Below are 16,709 nucleotides of genomic sequence, written 5' to 3'. Positions count from 1 at the left end.
GTGAAAGAAGGGCTCGATTATGGGCATCTTATCGTAATGATGGGATGAGATAAGCAAATAATGTAGTCCACCATATAGAAGCTATAATGTATTAATTTTCTATGAGTGGCTAGTATCAAAAGTTAAGCCCTTTATGAGCCTAGTGACTGACTTTCTTGCGCTGCTTCTTCTCAGCACTGGCCACTGGCCCATTTATTGTCCTGAAGCAGTGGTAGGGTTAATACTGAGACGAAAAATAAATGAGTTTATGAGTTCTAGGTACATAGTCTGACTTGGCTATTAATTTACTCAGAGTGATTCATGCCTGCAAATTATTGGTTTGGAACAATCACACCATGTGCTTGTCAAGTAAGTAGGTACTACTTTTTTCCCGTTTGGAAATCAGACCCAGTAGCAGTTACGGTCATATTAGGTACCTAAATGTAAGACAATGATTTGAATTTCATTTTTGCGAAAAAATTTTGGGAGTTAAATTTTGGAAGAGGGTAGAAAAGGGATACCTCATATCTTCCCACTTCTTGCATGAGGATAATTTTGACGATATGACAACGAGGTATTTGAGTGACGATCACTTGATAATTAGAAGACGCCAAACCTACTCCAGAATATGTATGACCACTTTCAAACGTATGCATCCCTATTGATGTGCCGTTCCCGAGAACGCTCTCCTCACTGAGAATATTCTCGGGAGCGCTCCCGGGAGCGTTCTCCTAAGTGAGAAAGGTTGAGAATCATGTTTATCAAATGGAAATAAACAAACTTTCTTAAGTTAAATAGTTTTAAATTAAGTCGACAGATAAGTGTATATTAAACAATACACTCTATTTGCAGAGAAAGGCTATATTCTCAGTGTTCCCGAGAATATTCTCAGGAACTTTCTCGGCAATATTCTCGGCAACTGTTCCTTTATTATATTTTATTTTTTTCGTCGTGAAATGTCGCTTTAATGATATGTAAGATGACAGAAATTTCTTTTTACATGCAATTAAATAATATAAATGTCAATTTTTCAACCGACTTCAAAAAAAGGAGGAGGTTCTCAATTCGACCCGTATGTTTTTTTTTTCTATGTTTGTTACGCGATAACTCCGCCAATTATGAACCGATTTGAACAAATCTTTTTTCGGCGTATAGGTAATACCTCAAGGGTGGTCCCATTTAAATTTAATAATAAAAAAAACAACCCCCAACGGTGGAAAATTGGGGATGAACTTTTTTATACGCAATATCTCCGCCGATTATGAACCAATTTGAACGATTTTTTTTTGTTGAATAGGTATTATTTGTGTTCACGCATTTGAAGTCGGTTTTATTTTTTAAAAAAAGTTATATTATTCGTTTTTAACACGCTTTTATTAGGTCGTCGTGTATGTAACTAACTATGTAATGGAATCTTAGAATCTGAATTACATGCATTTCTAAGTCTTGTATCATCATGAAACTTTATGCAGATTAGATGACAATACAATATTGTGGTACCAGCTGGTCTGATGATGGGACTGGAAGGTGGCCAAAGGAACTCCTAAACGAAACGGTGGAATCACATCGAATTTGGGTTCATTGGATTTGTCTTTTCGATATCTTTAACTGCTAGATAATGTCCAGGGTCCTAATGATGGAGTCAGGACGTGGCCATAGGAACTCCTAAACGAAACGGCGGAAACTCATCGAGTTTGGGTTCGTTGGTTTTGTCTTTTCGAGCACTTTAATGCTAGATGATGTCCAGGGTCCTGATGATTCCTGTTAGTAATTAAAAGCGTGTTTTTAGTTTTTTAAACTATTCTTTACATTTGACATTAAGGGCATATTTCACAATCGCTTAGTAAGGGCCTGTTTCGCCACGTCTGGATAAGTTGTGGATAGCCTGTCTGACGGATCATTTGACACATTTTTATATAAAATACGTGCTAGCTAGATTGAACTTAGTCTGTACGAGATTAGAATGGTTCTTAAACAGTTGAAAAACAACAAGGCACCGTAATCACGGCTGAGCTTCTGAAAGCAGGTGGAACGCCGGTACTAAAGGCTTTTCAGAAGCTGTTCGATTCCGTCATCCTCAAGGGAATTACGCCTACGGCATGGCAAAGAAGTATGGTGATACTCCTCGTTAAAAAGGCGACAAAACCTTGTTGAAGAATTATAGACCCATTTCGCTTCTGAGCCATATCTATAAGCTGTTTTTGATAGTCATTACGAATTGTCACGCTAGCTGGCTTGACAACTTTCAGCCCCCCGAACAAGCCGGTTTCTGAAAAGGCTTTAGTACCATAGACCATAATAATATACGCTACGGCAGATTATATGGAAGATCAAGGAGTATAATCAGCCACTTTGCGTTTGTGAACTATGAGAAAGCCTTCGATTCGATTGAGACATGGGCACTATGGGCAGTGCTGCAGTCTCTCCAACTGTGCCAAATTGACTATCGATACATTGAAGTGTTGAAAGGCTTGTACAAACACGCCATAGTAACAGTCCGAAACCTATCCAGTTGCAGCGAGGGGTGAGACAGGGACACGTCATCACCACCGCCCTAGAAGATGTTTTCAAGCTTCTGGGCTGGAGCGGATTTAGCAGGAAGATCTAGGCACAATGCTCGATGGCCTCAATAGAGTCTCTCAACAAGTGGGTCTCAAAATGACCATGGACAAGATTTAAAAATCATGTATAAAAACCGTGTTGCACCCACTCCTCTAAAAGTTGGAGACTCTACACTCGAAGTTGTTGACAACAATGTATACCTGGGACAAACAGTCCAACTTCAAAAAAAAAAAGTCAATCATCGAATCCAGCTCGGTTGGACAGCCTTCGGGAAGATTCACGAAATTTTCACGCGGCGTCTCCGTCGCGTCGCCGCTCCGCTTTAAATCCGCTTTGAATCCGCTTGAAATCTGCCAGAGTGGCAAGGGCCTTAAAACTCAGAGGCACACTCATGTTCAAATACCGTAGCCGAGTCCTAAAGCCGCGGTACGCGTTCGCCACGAAAAGAGTGAGCAAGACAGCAATATTTCACTCACACGTTTCATGCCTTGTTTATAACGACTAGTCTTAACGCCCAGTTAATAAAACATCGAAGCATTACAAATAATACCACATATAAACAACAAAATTAAAATTAAAACTAAATGTATTCTGTCGAGAACACTGAGAATATTCCCGGGAGCGTTCTCGGTTCTCGAGAATATTCTCACTGGGAATATTGCCGGGAACGAGAACTTTCTCAGCGGCACATCTCTATGCATCCCCACTTCCCACCAATATTAGCACCATTTAAAAGCCTAGTTCTAAACTTCTTTTCATTAAAGGAAAGGTTTTTACCCCAAAAATGTGTCTGTAGAAGAATCCAGAGTCACTTCTTCAAAAAATAGGTAGTTTACGCTTGAGCCAACTTTTATGGCTATAAAACTGTTAAGTTGGGATTAATCGCTATCTATCTGTTAAAGAGGACACGTGAGATCATTATTTGGTTTTATAACCATAAAAATTGGTCTAATTGACCCCAGAGGTGAGCTCAAAGTGAGGTCTTTTTTCAAGTCACATTAATATGGAAATTTATTTTTCTTTAAGGATATTTATTGGGCTTTCAAATAACACCAATATTGTTGGAGTACCATGATTGTGTCAGAAGAAAATCTTTAAAGTTCGCGTCGCGGGAGGGTCAATTTATTTGATGACGAGTGTACTTAAGGTGTAAAAGGAAAGGATCATAGTTACATCAATTCAAACAAAGACATAAATCGTACAAGGAATATCTGTGCTATACTCTACAGTGTAATAAGGCCCCCCTAAGTGTTTATCTTCCACTTTATCGACAACCCTTACAGCCAAGGTCGTGGTGGAAGGTCAGAGACGCTGACTCACAACTGGGTACGCTAGGGTTGTCAGTTTTCATATACTTGATATTGTGATTTAGTCAGAAAACGTACGTGGACACATATTTTAGTAAAATTACATTAAAACTTATGATAGTGTTTGATTGATTGGAGTAGTCTTAGTCAGAGTGCTTAAGCCTAGGCGCAGACCATCGATTTTTCGTCGGCCGATAGTTTAGTCGGACAGTTCAGTATGGGCATGTATGGAAGTGCGCACATTACACCGATTTGATTTGGCCGACTCTTCATACAATTTAAAATAGGGCACAACTATCGGCCAACTAAAAATCGGTGGTCTGCGCCTAGTCTAACGATATCGTAAAAAGACAGGTGAAGTGTAATACTAAAGATGAATCTACTACAGACTACAATTAATTACAGTCTCTTAGCGACCTCCTTTTACTACATCTATTGCCACTCTATGGAGTCTTGGGATAACGAAAAATAACTGGAAGCTCTTGGGAAGAATGGGAGTCCACAACAGTGATCTGGATTCTTCTATGAGTGCTGGAAACCTGGATTTGGAATATCGTAACATTGATGGAGGAATTCTTAAAATTCTTAAGAATCTCAGGCAGGGGAGGGTGGAGAGTGTAGAGACAGCACAATACTCGTATATCCTAGCCAGTAGATCTAACTTCATCGTCATGACCAGGTAACTTAGAATCCTCTCGTACATGGAGGATTTCGTTGGTCTACTCTCCCCACGTTGGCCAGTCCAGTTGGGGAGGCTTGATGTTCGCATTTTGTCCCTTAGTCATCTCTTACGACATCTACGGGAAGAGTCAGGGTGGTGCTATTATAGAGGGCCACACTGAAGGGGTCTATTAGAGTGAGGCTGGGGCCGTCGCTGCGTCTTTCCATTCTATACATAGCCAGAACGCAAGGGTGTGAAACTAATCGAGTATAGTTTGGATGTGACTTTTTTTACTAAGCTCCTCCAAACTATACACGACCAGTACGCATACGCTGCGTACTGCTCGCGTATACTTTGTAGTGACTTAGGTCAATTATCTTACTCCAAAATATACATCGTCAGTACGCATACGGACTAATCATGTATGTATTGTAATAAGTTCGCGATTACAATGTATGGGCATTTCTCCACTAAATGGAAAATCGCTGTCCCAAGCTAAATTTATGTAGTAAACCTTAAAATTTCTCAGGTTTTTGTATCAATACCGACATAGAATTAGGTATTCTTAGCATGACATAGCATATTTAGTAATTTAATCATGGAATATTCGAATAAATAACCTCAAACGTCTCAAATCACAGTCCCCTGGTACGTCCCTTTTCCAGAATTACACATATTGTTACAAATGTTTATTATATTGCTGTTGATATTTGAATAAAAAATATCCAAATACATTAACAATAACAGTTAGCATCTTAATACATCACAAACAATGTTTACAATATAATTTTAATCAAAATATCCTTCTGAGAATGCTGTCCTCAAATTATTAAAACATTCCCCTGTTAAAATTTTAAAACCGGTTTAAAGTCATATTTAGTTTTGGCGCAAAGCACTTAGATCGCGAAACGGAACGCAATAGGTGTTAAGGTTGTTCAGTTGTGTAGCTAGTGGGCAGCCGCTATTTTGTTTAATGCTACTACTGCGTCATCTGGTGAACCACGCGTCTCAGCCGTCAGTGAAAACATTCCCCTGGTGAGCCTTTTTTTTACTATTTTAAGAGTTTTAATAACGACAATTTGTTTAAATTAATTAATCTTCTAGTATGTAGCCACATAAGTTGCGTTTATTTTAATGTTTTTAAATGATATTGTTTTATGAAGTATTCACGTAAAAATAACATTCCCCTGGCGAACATTCCCCTGTCATTTCATAGCACAGGGTACTGTTCATACCACAGGGGACTGTTCATACTACTGTTTTCCTAGGTTTTGACCACTAAAATAACGTCTTTTTAGTAGGTATTATCTCAAAATTTCACCGAAAAAGAAGCTACGCGAAACATGAGAAGAATTTCTAGAACAAAAACGTATAGCTGTGCAATTATGATATCATCGACTTGAAACATTACCCTAAAAGAAAAATTGAAAAAAAGAAGAAAAAAGAAAAACTTTAATTAAAATCAGTTAAAGATATGAGTTGTCGTGAGCATAAGGCTGTAAAAAAGGTTTGGAGGGAGCACTGTGCTAAGTTTCGTGCAAAAAAGAAAGTCATAACAAATAATTTGTGTTTCTTTACGAGATCGAATCAGAAATGAGGAGATCCGTAAACGAACTAAAGTCGGTGACATAGCCCGACGGATTAGCAAGCAGAAGTGGCAATAGGAAGGCACATAGTACGCAGAACTATGGCCCATCGGCAGCAAGGTTCTGTAGTGGAGGCCGCGTGGACGTCCCACGCTGCGTTTTACGGTACACAAGGTGGACCGACGACATTATAAAGGTAGTAGGAAGGCGCTGGACGCAGGCCGCTACGAATCGATCAACATGGAAGTCTTTGAGGGAGGCCTATGTTCAGCAGTGGACGTCCTATGGCTGAAATGATGATGATGATAATGAACAAATAATTTCGGAAGAGAAAATACCTACATCTGATTCAGAAGATTTCGCAGAAGAACATCAGGCGCCTTTAAGATCATCTGACCCAACACGAAATAACAAGAATAGCGTTTCAATATTACATTCACCAGAAACGGGGTCAAAAAACAAAAATTAGCAGTAATAATGTTTTTTGTTTATTACTTTTTGTATTTTTTTGGTTGTGTTTTAAAAGGCAGGATACTACATTTTTGATTATTATAAAGACTGACTTTAGTGTCATACAATTTAAGTCTTAAAACTTAATTGTTCGTTAAGTTTAATGCTACTGTTATTAGGCTTAAGAAAAGTCATTATAAATTAGTAATATTTGTTTTAATAATAATATTTTTTGTTTCAAAAACTTACATATTTTTATAATGGCAAAGAAAAATAAAGAGTTTGTTTACTTAAAAAAAAAATACTAATTGTTTTTGTCCATAAAACATTCCCCTGGGTGGTTGCAACAGTCCCCTGTCGCAGTTTTGCGAAAAATCGCCAATAACTCAAAAACTAAGGGGAAAATGTGTGGGCTTTTTTAGATATGTATTTAAATTACTATTGCCCTGAATTTCATTAGCAAAGGACAATGTTCGTTCTCCATACATTGTTCGCCTAAAGAACCAACAATTTTGACATATTACTACCCGAAAGCGAAATAATACGATTCTGTGTGTAAGAACAATGATTCCTGATGGACACTTGCCATAAAATTAATGATTAAGAATATTAAATCACAGCGATTTTATAATATGTCGTTTATGACAACATGGCGTCTAATGTATTGTGTGAATGTATGAACACCGATTCGCGAAAAATGTTTTGTATTGTCGTCACGCCGAATCGCAGCCAAATAGTATAAAATAATAGAACAAGTTTTAGAAATACAACTCGGCATTCCACTTTTACAATATGCCCACATATTGCACGTAAATAAACAACATGAATCGTAGGTTGTTTCCACCCTTGTCATCTGACACATGAAATAAACTCCTATTGTATTATAGATATCGAAGCCGAATCGTATATAATAATAGAATGGGTTTTGGAGATCACTCGGGGTTCCACTTTTATAAAATACCTACATATTACATAAAAATACCACGAATCATGAGTTTTCTTTTCACCATTTACATCTGACACGAGATAACAAACTCCTATCTCCATGACTACCATCGTAGTCTATGCCAAAGACTACAATATTTTAAGCAAGAAGTTTCAAACCTTAGCGGCTACGGTAACCCCTGGGCCACATACATCATGATAACATTCGGTCGACACCGGAACGAAGTCTTGCGATTATGCAAAAAAGCATCGTATTCTAGTGCGGCTATATCACGTTCAACCGGGGTTTTAATTCGACTAAAGTCCTGACTAAAGACTGGAAGAAAATACGCCGCATTGTATGAGCACTTCGTGTTCGTTAAAGCGGCTTCAGATCTAGAGCCCACATAGTTTTCTTTCCAATAATATCCGCAAGTAGCGCTGCATGATCTTTACAACAAAAACGGCAATAGTTATTAAGGTGCCAAAATTATATGATTACTTTGGCACGGTATTATACACGTGCGAAGATTTGTCATTTTCATTCATTTCTTCATCATCATCATCATTTCAGCCACAGGACGTCCACTACTGAACATAGGCCTCCCCCAATGACTTCCACATCGCACGGTTCGTAGCGGCCTGCATCCAGCGCCTTCCCGCTACCTTTATCAGGTCGTCGGTCCACCTTGTGGTGGGTTGACATTGCAGAATATGACTTTTGATAGGTTCATCATAGAATTCGGCGGGGATATCCTCACGGAGGAAGTTCGTAAAAGGGCGGAACAAGATCTTATAATAATGCAAGGCCGAAGCTGTTACGCGCGTGCTCCTACGTGTAATCCGGCGAGTATGCAATAAATAGTAATGTCTGGTAAATAGTGGTAATACGTATCGTTCGTTCGTTCGTTTCAGCCGAAAAGACGTCCACTGCTGGACAAAGGCCTCCCCCAAGGATTTCCACGAAGACCGATCCTGCACCGCTCGCATACAGGCACCTCCCGCGACCTTCACCAGATCGTCGGTCCACCTAGTGGGAGGCCTGCCCACGCTACGTCTTTCGGCTCGTGGTCGCCACTCAAGAACTTTCCTGCCCCAGCGGCCATCAGCTCTACGAGCTATGTGCCCCGCCCAGTCTATGTCTGTATGCGCTACGATTACAGGGTATCATTTTGCATAGTCGCAAGACTTCACTCCGCTGCTGTCAAATCAATGTCGCATAATGTTATCGCAATGTGTGTGGCCCTTGGCCAAATCACAGAAGCCTATGCGAAGAAAGAGCACTTGAATGACAATAAAAATCAGGGTTACCATTTTATAAGATTTCCTCACTATTGAGGGTAACAAAGTAACATTAATAATCTAGCCATTAATTACATTTATTACCTATACGAGAAAGTAAAGCAACATGCGGTACAAATATTAAACCCCTCATATTTGTAACAGTTTGTTCCAAGTTTAGTTTTACTGTTTTGTTAACAGTATTGCTGTTTCAGCTGTCACTGTGAAGCTTTGGGAAAATAAATAAATAGAAAAAATATTAACATAAATATTTATTTAAGTTTTTATGTTCATTATCATAATATGCCAATTTAAGTTACACTGTGTGACAGTCTTTGACACTAAACAAACTCTTCAGCTTAATAATACCTACCTACAGGGCGTTTTTATAGTTACTCTTGCTGATGAAACAAGAAGGGTTGATTCTACTACTGAAATACAACTACTTTTCTTACAGGACCAATATCAAATTCTCAAAAAAATTCACATCCTCGTGATGGTGATAATTTCTATGGAGAGGTTTTTTTTATATTCGGTCTCTTGGGATAAGTTATTCCATTTGAGCAGTAGAATTAATCCTTTTTATTCGATCACATATAAAAACAACACAAGTGTTTAGGAAAACTTCTTCTTTGGTATGGTATCACTACGGAGTTATAATGTCGGCAACTCTGTATCACTGACTTGTAACTTTCAAACAGCATGAATAATAAGGGCACCACATTGGTTTTCTTTCTGAAAAAAGGCTTTCAGTTTTAGTACTAACCCTTTAGCACTATTTCATTGAAATAAAAATACAATAAACGCACAGAAGACTGAAATTGAGTCAACTGACGTGACATTTATAATTTGTTGACATTATGACAGTTTGACAAGACTAGGGATTGAAAAAGTTTTAATTGAAAAAGTAAAATGACAATTTATTAAAACGATTCACATGGATATAATCGATTAAAAATATTTATAAAATGTTCTGATACTTGCCTGTAGCGATTATCCAATCCTGGTTTCTACTGAAAAACTACCTCGTGGCAAGATTTTAATAAAATAATAAAATCTTTATCTTCTCTTTCACAATCTATAAAAGTTCATTTGGTCTATTATTATACATGTGCTATGAATGAGGGTTTTCGCGATTGAAAAATCCGCGAGATGGCAATACGTAGACGCGAGGTCCAAATTCTGCATGATTGGTGGATATCTGTCAATGTCATGTCAAAAATAACCAATCATGCAGCATTTGGACCTCACGTCTACGTATTGCCATCTGGCGGATTTTTCAATCGCGAAAACCCTCATTGGCATAGATTATGAGAGACTGGCAACTATACTAGGTTGATATCAGGTGATCCGTCTGCTCATTTGCCTCCTGTCACATAAAAAAAAAATATATATGTTTCTCACACTTCAACTGGCATTGGATTCAACATCGGATTCTGACACTTTTACAGTTATGATACCATGAATATCAGTTTATGGTCCTAATTATTTTTATTTTATTTACGACCTTCGACCAGTTGGACACTTTAGATATCTTCTTGTAATAGTGTCAAACTGTCAATATCTTTTTAGCTTTTAACGCAAATCTAGTCTTCAAAGCAGTTTAATCGATTTATTTTATTTTCAAAATCGATATTTTATTGTCTATGATGGCCGCAGGAACATCACTATACATGGACTCCCAGCAATAAAGTACGGTAATGCCTCGTACAGATTTTATCGGCAAAAATTATGGAACTTGATAGGTTTTAGACCATGCCACGCACCAAAACGTCCGGAAGTTGTAATAGTATTATAGAATAAACGTTAAAAGACTTATTTATTTAATTTTTCAATGCTTAAGTGTCCATTAGAATGAAAGGGTGCTTAATGTATTAAAAAAAATAGAAAATAATTATGATGGGTTAATGTTTTTGGGCGGTTTTTTAGGCGGTTTCTGACAATGTCCTTTCTCAACAATTAATAAAATTACTTCAGGACAGTCTTGTATGGACGATTTTCCAAATAGCAGAGAAACACCCGTATACGCGAGTACTTAGTTGCATGCTCGTCATTTTGAGTTATTTACCTCTCTTTCTATTACATATTAATTCATAACTGCGTGTCTACTTTAAACATTGAATCAATTTCGACACGTGCCATTGTTTTGATAAAGAGCTTTTTGGTGTTTCATATTCTGCCATAGAAAAGATATTTGTTTTGGGGCTGAATAACTCTGAAATTAAGAATTATGTATGTGAAAATGATTTTTGTTCTTGAGATAAAAGCTTATAAATAAAAATGAATATCCCTGGACATTTTACACTGCGCTTCTAGTCCCAAACTAAGCAAAGCTTGTACTATGGGTACTAGATAACGGATATAAACATACTTAAATACTTTTTTTGTAAATACATACTTATTATACATAGAAGACACCCAGTCCAATACAAACAAATATCAAAATATGTTCATGCACACAAATTAATGTTTGTACTGTGCGGGAATCGAACCCGCTACCTCCGGAACAGTTATCCGTTTCGAACCACTACACCGAACGGTCGACAATTTTAGTTAATAATGCACGTTTAACTTTCTTCATTCACTCTCACTAATAAATAATTGTTATTTAATTTGAAATCTACCTAATCAATTTAATTTCAGAAACCACTTACATTAGTGTTATAAATCTAGATTTATTATAATAATATGTAGATTCAGTAAAATAATAATATTTTATGTAAAAATTAATGAATTTAAAAATGGCATCACCGTACGTGATCTACATAGGTAGTTCTTATTTCTAATCTCGAGGACAAAGCACGAGCATAATATCTAATAAATGTAATAATTTTAAATATAATTCCATATTTTATTAAATCAAATAAACTAAACACACTCTAGTCAACTGTAAGTGGTGTAGTATAGTTTGGAGCGAAGACGGAATCCATCCACGACACAAACTATACACGATCAGTACGCAAAATTCGTATATAGTTTGTAGTGACCGACTTACAAAGAGACACTCCAAAATATACACGAGCAGTTTCCTATGGGTGCGTTCTGGCCATGTATAGAACGGAAAGACGCGCCGTCGCTTGGGCATGCATGCGATCGATTCGCCGATTCGTATGCCCCACTAAGCGCGACCAGAGGGACCCGACTGGTTTTTAGTGGGTAGGCCTTACCCTTCTGGCGAGGAGAGCCCCACATAACTCATCAGCTCCCCCGGGCTGGCGAGTACGCAGTTTTATGCATTTTCCAGTCGTAAAAAAAAGGGCGGTGCTATTATACTATAGTCTCTGCCACAACCAGACGGCTAAGCCTAAGCTAGAATTTTAGTTGGCCGATAGTTGGGCCCGATTCTAATTTGTATGAAGAATCGGCCGATGATACCAAATCGGTGTGATGTGCGCACTTTCATACATCTCCATACTGATAAACAGCCCGACCCAACTATCGGCCAACGAAAAGTCGGTGGTCTGCGCCTAGGCTTTTTAAAGCTAAGGCCCTAGGAAAGTCAACACAAACAAACTACTTTTCTTGCCACTCTAGTTAGGAAAATCGGCATTTTACTGTATGTGACAAGGAACTGACGAGCAAGGTCACAAATTAATAAGTAAAACTTGCGGGACAGTGGGTTTTATGATGTACAGTCAGCGACAAATACTTCGTGACACCCATAGTAGCCAAAAAGTTCGCAACACGTCTTTGTTACAATTGGATTAAGGTTGTTGTCAACTTTATGGCCACTTTGAGCGTCACGAAATATTTGACGCTGACTGTATATTACAGCAAGCCGCGGGCGTCGACAAATAATATGTGATTTATTTGAAACATTATTATTTTCAGGGGCAGATAAGAACTAGATTAAGTAACATTTAATTTAATTTTAAATGAGCATATAAAATTATTTTTTTAACTTACTTTTGATGCTAATACAAAAACTTGATAGAAATCAATCAATCAAATCAATCAAGTAATTTCATAAGTAATTAATGTTACTAAATTACAGTTAATTACTGAGTATCATAGTTATGTGATGCTTAATTTGATTTTTGATATTATGACAGTGTAAAAAAATGAAGAATAATTTTACAAATAGTTTTAATTAAAGTATTATTGTATTAATTTTGTTAACTTCAAAGATAATTTATTTTAATAAAATATCTAGTAACTAGTTATAATTATTAATTGTAAATGATATTGTTGCTGAATTTAATAAATTTTACAAGTTTTAACTGTTTCAAAATAGAAAATCTTTATTTAAAACAAAAATACACAATACAACAACAAATCCATTGTTCAAACTATTTTCTCCTATAGTACCCGGACCGATCAAAACAAAATATTGTTTGCATCGGCTTCAATAACAACAACAATTTAATTATTTTCGGTGATTTGGCCTGTTTTCGCACTTCAATTGATTTATTAACAATCATTTATGTAATGATACCTAATTACTGAGTTAAAAATAATAAGTTTAAAGGTCACTATCTCATCAAATTTTAATTAGATAGGTATGGTTAGTTACACTGATGTGGTAGGTATATTATGTACTGTTATTTACAGAAAAATATGTTTCCAAAGCTATTTTTTTAACGATTTTATAATCAGTACCTAATTGAAGAAATAGAGAAAAAGTGAAGGTATCATAATTCTAGCTAGACATTAAATAAAGGTATATGCTCCAAAAGGTTTGATAATGGAGCAGTATTACTACGTCTGTACTTAACTGACTTAAGGTCAGCTGAATTCCAAAAGGAAAGTTCTATCTCATTTCATATTCTTTTGATTTTCTTTTACCTACCAACAGAAAAAGTAATAGAATTATGGAATTGTTATAAATGCACACAATATCAGAAATCTAGAGATTTAATCCAGATGCAGAGAAAAAATCACAGCAAAATGATAAGATAAGATTGGGGCTCAAAAAATTCAATTTTCAAATAAATATTTGGTGTATGATTGATTTGGTTACTTTATTTTATCAATTAAAAACAATTAACTAGATCAATAAACCAGTTAAAGCATAGTTGGTTAGATTTTTAATAAGGTAATTTTCATATTATGGTGGTAGATCGGAACTTACTAACAAAAGTAAAAATTCTAAACCAAGATATCTAAACGTGTTTTGTACTAATAATTAAATACAAAGTAGAGCATTTATTATAAATTGGAGTATTAACAAATTGAAAGAAAAGAATGTATCTAATTAATTATAAATTAATGTTTGTATCAATTTGTAGGTGAAAATTGATAGGTGCAAACGTTAGTTAAATAATAATTGCCTTTTATTTTTAATTAATAGGTACTTTGTTGATATTCTTTTTAGTAGGTTGAATTTATTTTATTTTTTCCAATAAGAATCTTGTTAGAATTGACGGTAGGTAAATAATATGATCCTATATGTTGACTGAACGGTTTGGAGTCGCAAAACAAAGGTTAAAAATAATCATGACCAACTCTTTTAGGCACAGGGCAAAGCTTCCGAATTGTTTGTAGCTGAAACATAGAAATGTGTGTACTTACGCAATTTATACGGCTTGTGTCCGAAGTAATTCATCAACACGGCTTTACACTTTATAATTAGAAAAGCGAACGTCAAAAATAGAAAACCATACACTGAACACTAGGAAACTTAAAACACAGTCACATCATCCTCGGAATGTATCATGCGAAACCCGCAACCATCGCTGAACACCGCGGGAGATGAAAAACCAAGGGAGATTCAGGAAAAAAATATTTTTCTTTCATGAAACCACAACCACCGTCCACCGCCAGACTTCAGGGTCCACACTAATGTTCCAACCCCGAATTAACAGGCGAAATAGTCCGCGGACACTGGACACACATACCCCGAACGACCACGTCCGTGTATTTTCGCAAAATCAACTCGTTTTTACGATATCACAAAATAAAATGATGTGTGAATGACATGTATTTTTGACATGCGCAGTCGGTCTATTGTATTTGTAGCTAGCGACCTCTGCATCCATGTGGGTACTAAGTCTTTTAAGCTTAAAGCATGCTTTTCGTAGTAGCTATTCTGGTACGTACTACTAGATGGCGCTACGATAGACATGCCTTGGAAACTTGTTTGGAGATTTATCTACTCAACACTAGATGGCATTGGCAACACACTGGCGTCTTGCTCTACCAAAATGTAAGATGATTGTCAAGTTAGTTCATTGTTCACCTCATTTTCTAATACGATACAATAAAAAATGGGTACCGCTGTATATCAATGGAATTTTTGAAATTATTTACCATAATATGAAAATTACATGCATCGAAAATTAGGCAGGAATCGAACCGTGGAACGAAGGATTAGTGGTTAGCCACTAAACCACAGATGCGTTTCATTTCATACTATTGTAGATGGAAATGTCCTTGTTTGGGTCTAAAAACCCTCAAAGATAACCAGTCAGGTCACATTGAACATTTATTAGTCAATTTAACTGAGTAGAGAATGTGGCTTAGAAAAAGCAGAAACTACGAAAGACTTATCAACAAATTCCAGCTATCTTAGCTTTTAGACAGCAGTTATGTATCTAAAAGCTATAGTACCTATCCATTCAAATTAGGTATGAGTTTAGATTCAGGTAAGCTACCTTGCTCGGAGCCAGGTACTCATGACGTCACCGGCGCAGCATTCTAAGAGGATGACGTCATGTAGAGGCGGGCCGCGGTGACACACCATCAAAGTTGGTTGATTATGCAATGGTAGGTTCTAGTTAGGATGGTTTAACTACAGAATATATAATAGTTTTACTTTAGGGTACTAAACATATCATCTCTAAATACCTATTTCAGAATACTGATATAGATGTAACCTAGTAGGCAGGCAGTAGTACCTACCTTTATTGCACGCCATACAAAACTGAACTACATACTACATATTACCCCCAATAAAAAGTTACACCTAGGATGAACCTTGGATTAAATGACATTTCCATTCTAAATGACAATTTAATCCAGAGTTCAACTAGGGTGTAACTTTTTTAAATAAGGGGGTAGAAAAATAGATACGACACAATTTAGGCTTGGAAGCTCTCTTCCAGACAACGCAACCTTCTTAAAGTCGTCTGTCCATCGAGCAGTTCTACACTAGGTACGCGGTCTCTACGAGAATCCACGTATGCCTATTATACTTATTCTTAAAGTCTAATATTGTAAAATCGTTTATGTATAACATAAACAAAAGGTAAAAACTCTAACTATTATAATGTCAGTTGACCTAACTGTTTCAACGGTCATTAGATAAAACAAATAAGAATAACATCGTTAGTTCATAGCTGAGTTTTTGCTTGACAACGATCGACACGCTATAGTCATAGAGATAGGTTCGTTTATGTTTTACTTTGCTGTCTTTGGTGCAATCAGTTTCAAAATGAAAAATAGGTACCTGTAATTACAGCATTCACAGTCCACTGCTGAACTTCGCTCTAACCCAATTTTTGGCAATTCTTTCCTAACAGTTTCAAGACTTGCATGTGTCGTCGCTCTATCATGCAGTTTGACATAAGTTTACCATTGGGCCTAAGATGCGCGCCGCGATAAGCGGTTATCACGCCATTTTATCGATTTTGCCCATACATTTTGACGTCGATAAAAGTTATCACGGCGCGCATCTTAGGCCTACATGACAGCATTGGAGCTCCGGCTGGCATCTCGCTTTGAGTGAAAGAGAAACATTCGATAGTAGTTAGAGTTTAGATCACAGAGATATAGAGGCCAACTAATGCGCTGAGTTCGAAACTGCTGTCGCGAGCAATGTGTTCTGTTTTTGGGCATGTTGCTGCGACACTGGCCCCGCCCCCTTGTCACATCTCCCTTTAGCAGTCAGCTGCTGGACATAGTATGTCTTTCCTAAGGAAAGCGACAAAACACGACCTAGTTTTAACCTAGTTGTCTACCGCTGCTAATTATCTTCTCGAAGTCATCTGTCCATCGCGCAATTACCTTTGCCTAGGAAGG

The 16,709-nt window shown here is 37.0% G+C and overlaps 1 protein-coding gene across 1 annotated transcript in view; it reads right to left on the bottom strand.

Moving 5' to 3' along the window:
* The window catches only part of LOC135084807 (uncharacterized), a 44,776-nt gene extending 30,096 nt beyond the window's left edge, over positions 1-14,680 (bottom strand). Inside the window, exon 1 of the mRNA XM_063979546.1 lies at positions 14,262-14,680. The gene's annotated coding sequence lies outside the window, so the exon portion shown is untranslated. The remainder of the gene's footprint in view (positions 1-14,261) is intronic.
* Positions 14,681-16,709: the final 2,029 nt, after the last annotated feature.

This window comes from Ostrinia nubilalis, chromosome 27, assembly GCF_963855985.1.
Source record: "Ostrinia nubilalis chromosome 27, ilOstNubi1.1, whole genome shotgun sequence".
In the NCBI taxonomy this organism is placed as follows: domain Eukaryota; kingdom Metazoa; phylum Arthropoda; class Insecta; order Lepidoptera; family Crambidae; genus Ostrinia; species Ostrinia nubilalis.
The sequence above is the reverse complement of the archived record's forward strand: the minus strand, read 5'-3'. Positions and strand labels throughout refer to the sequence as shown.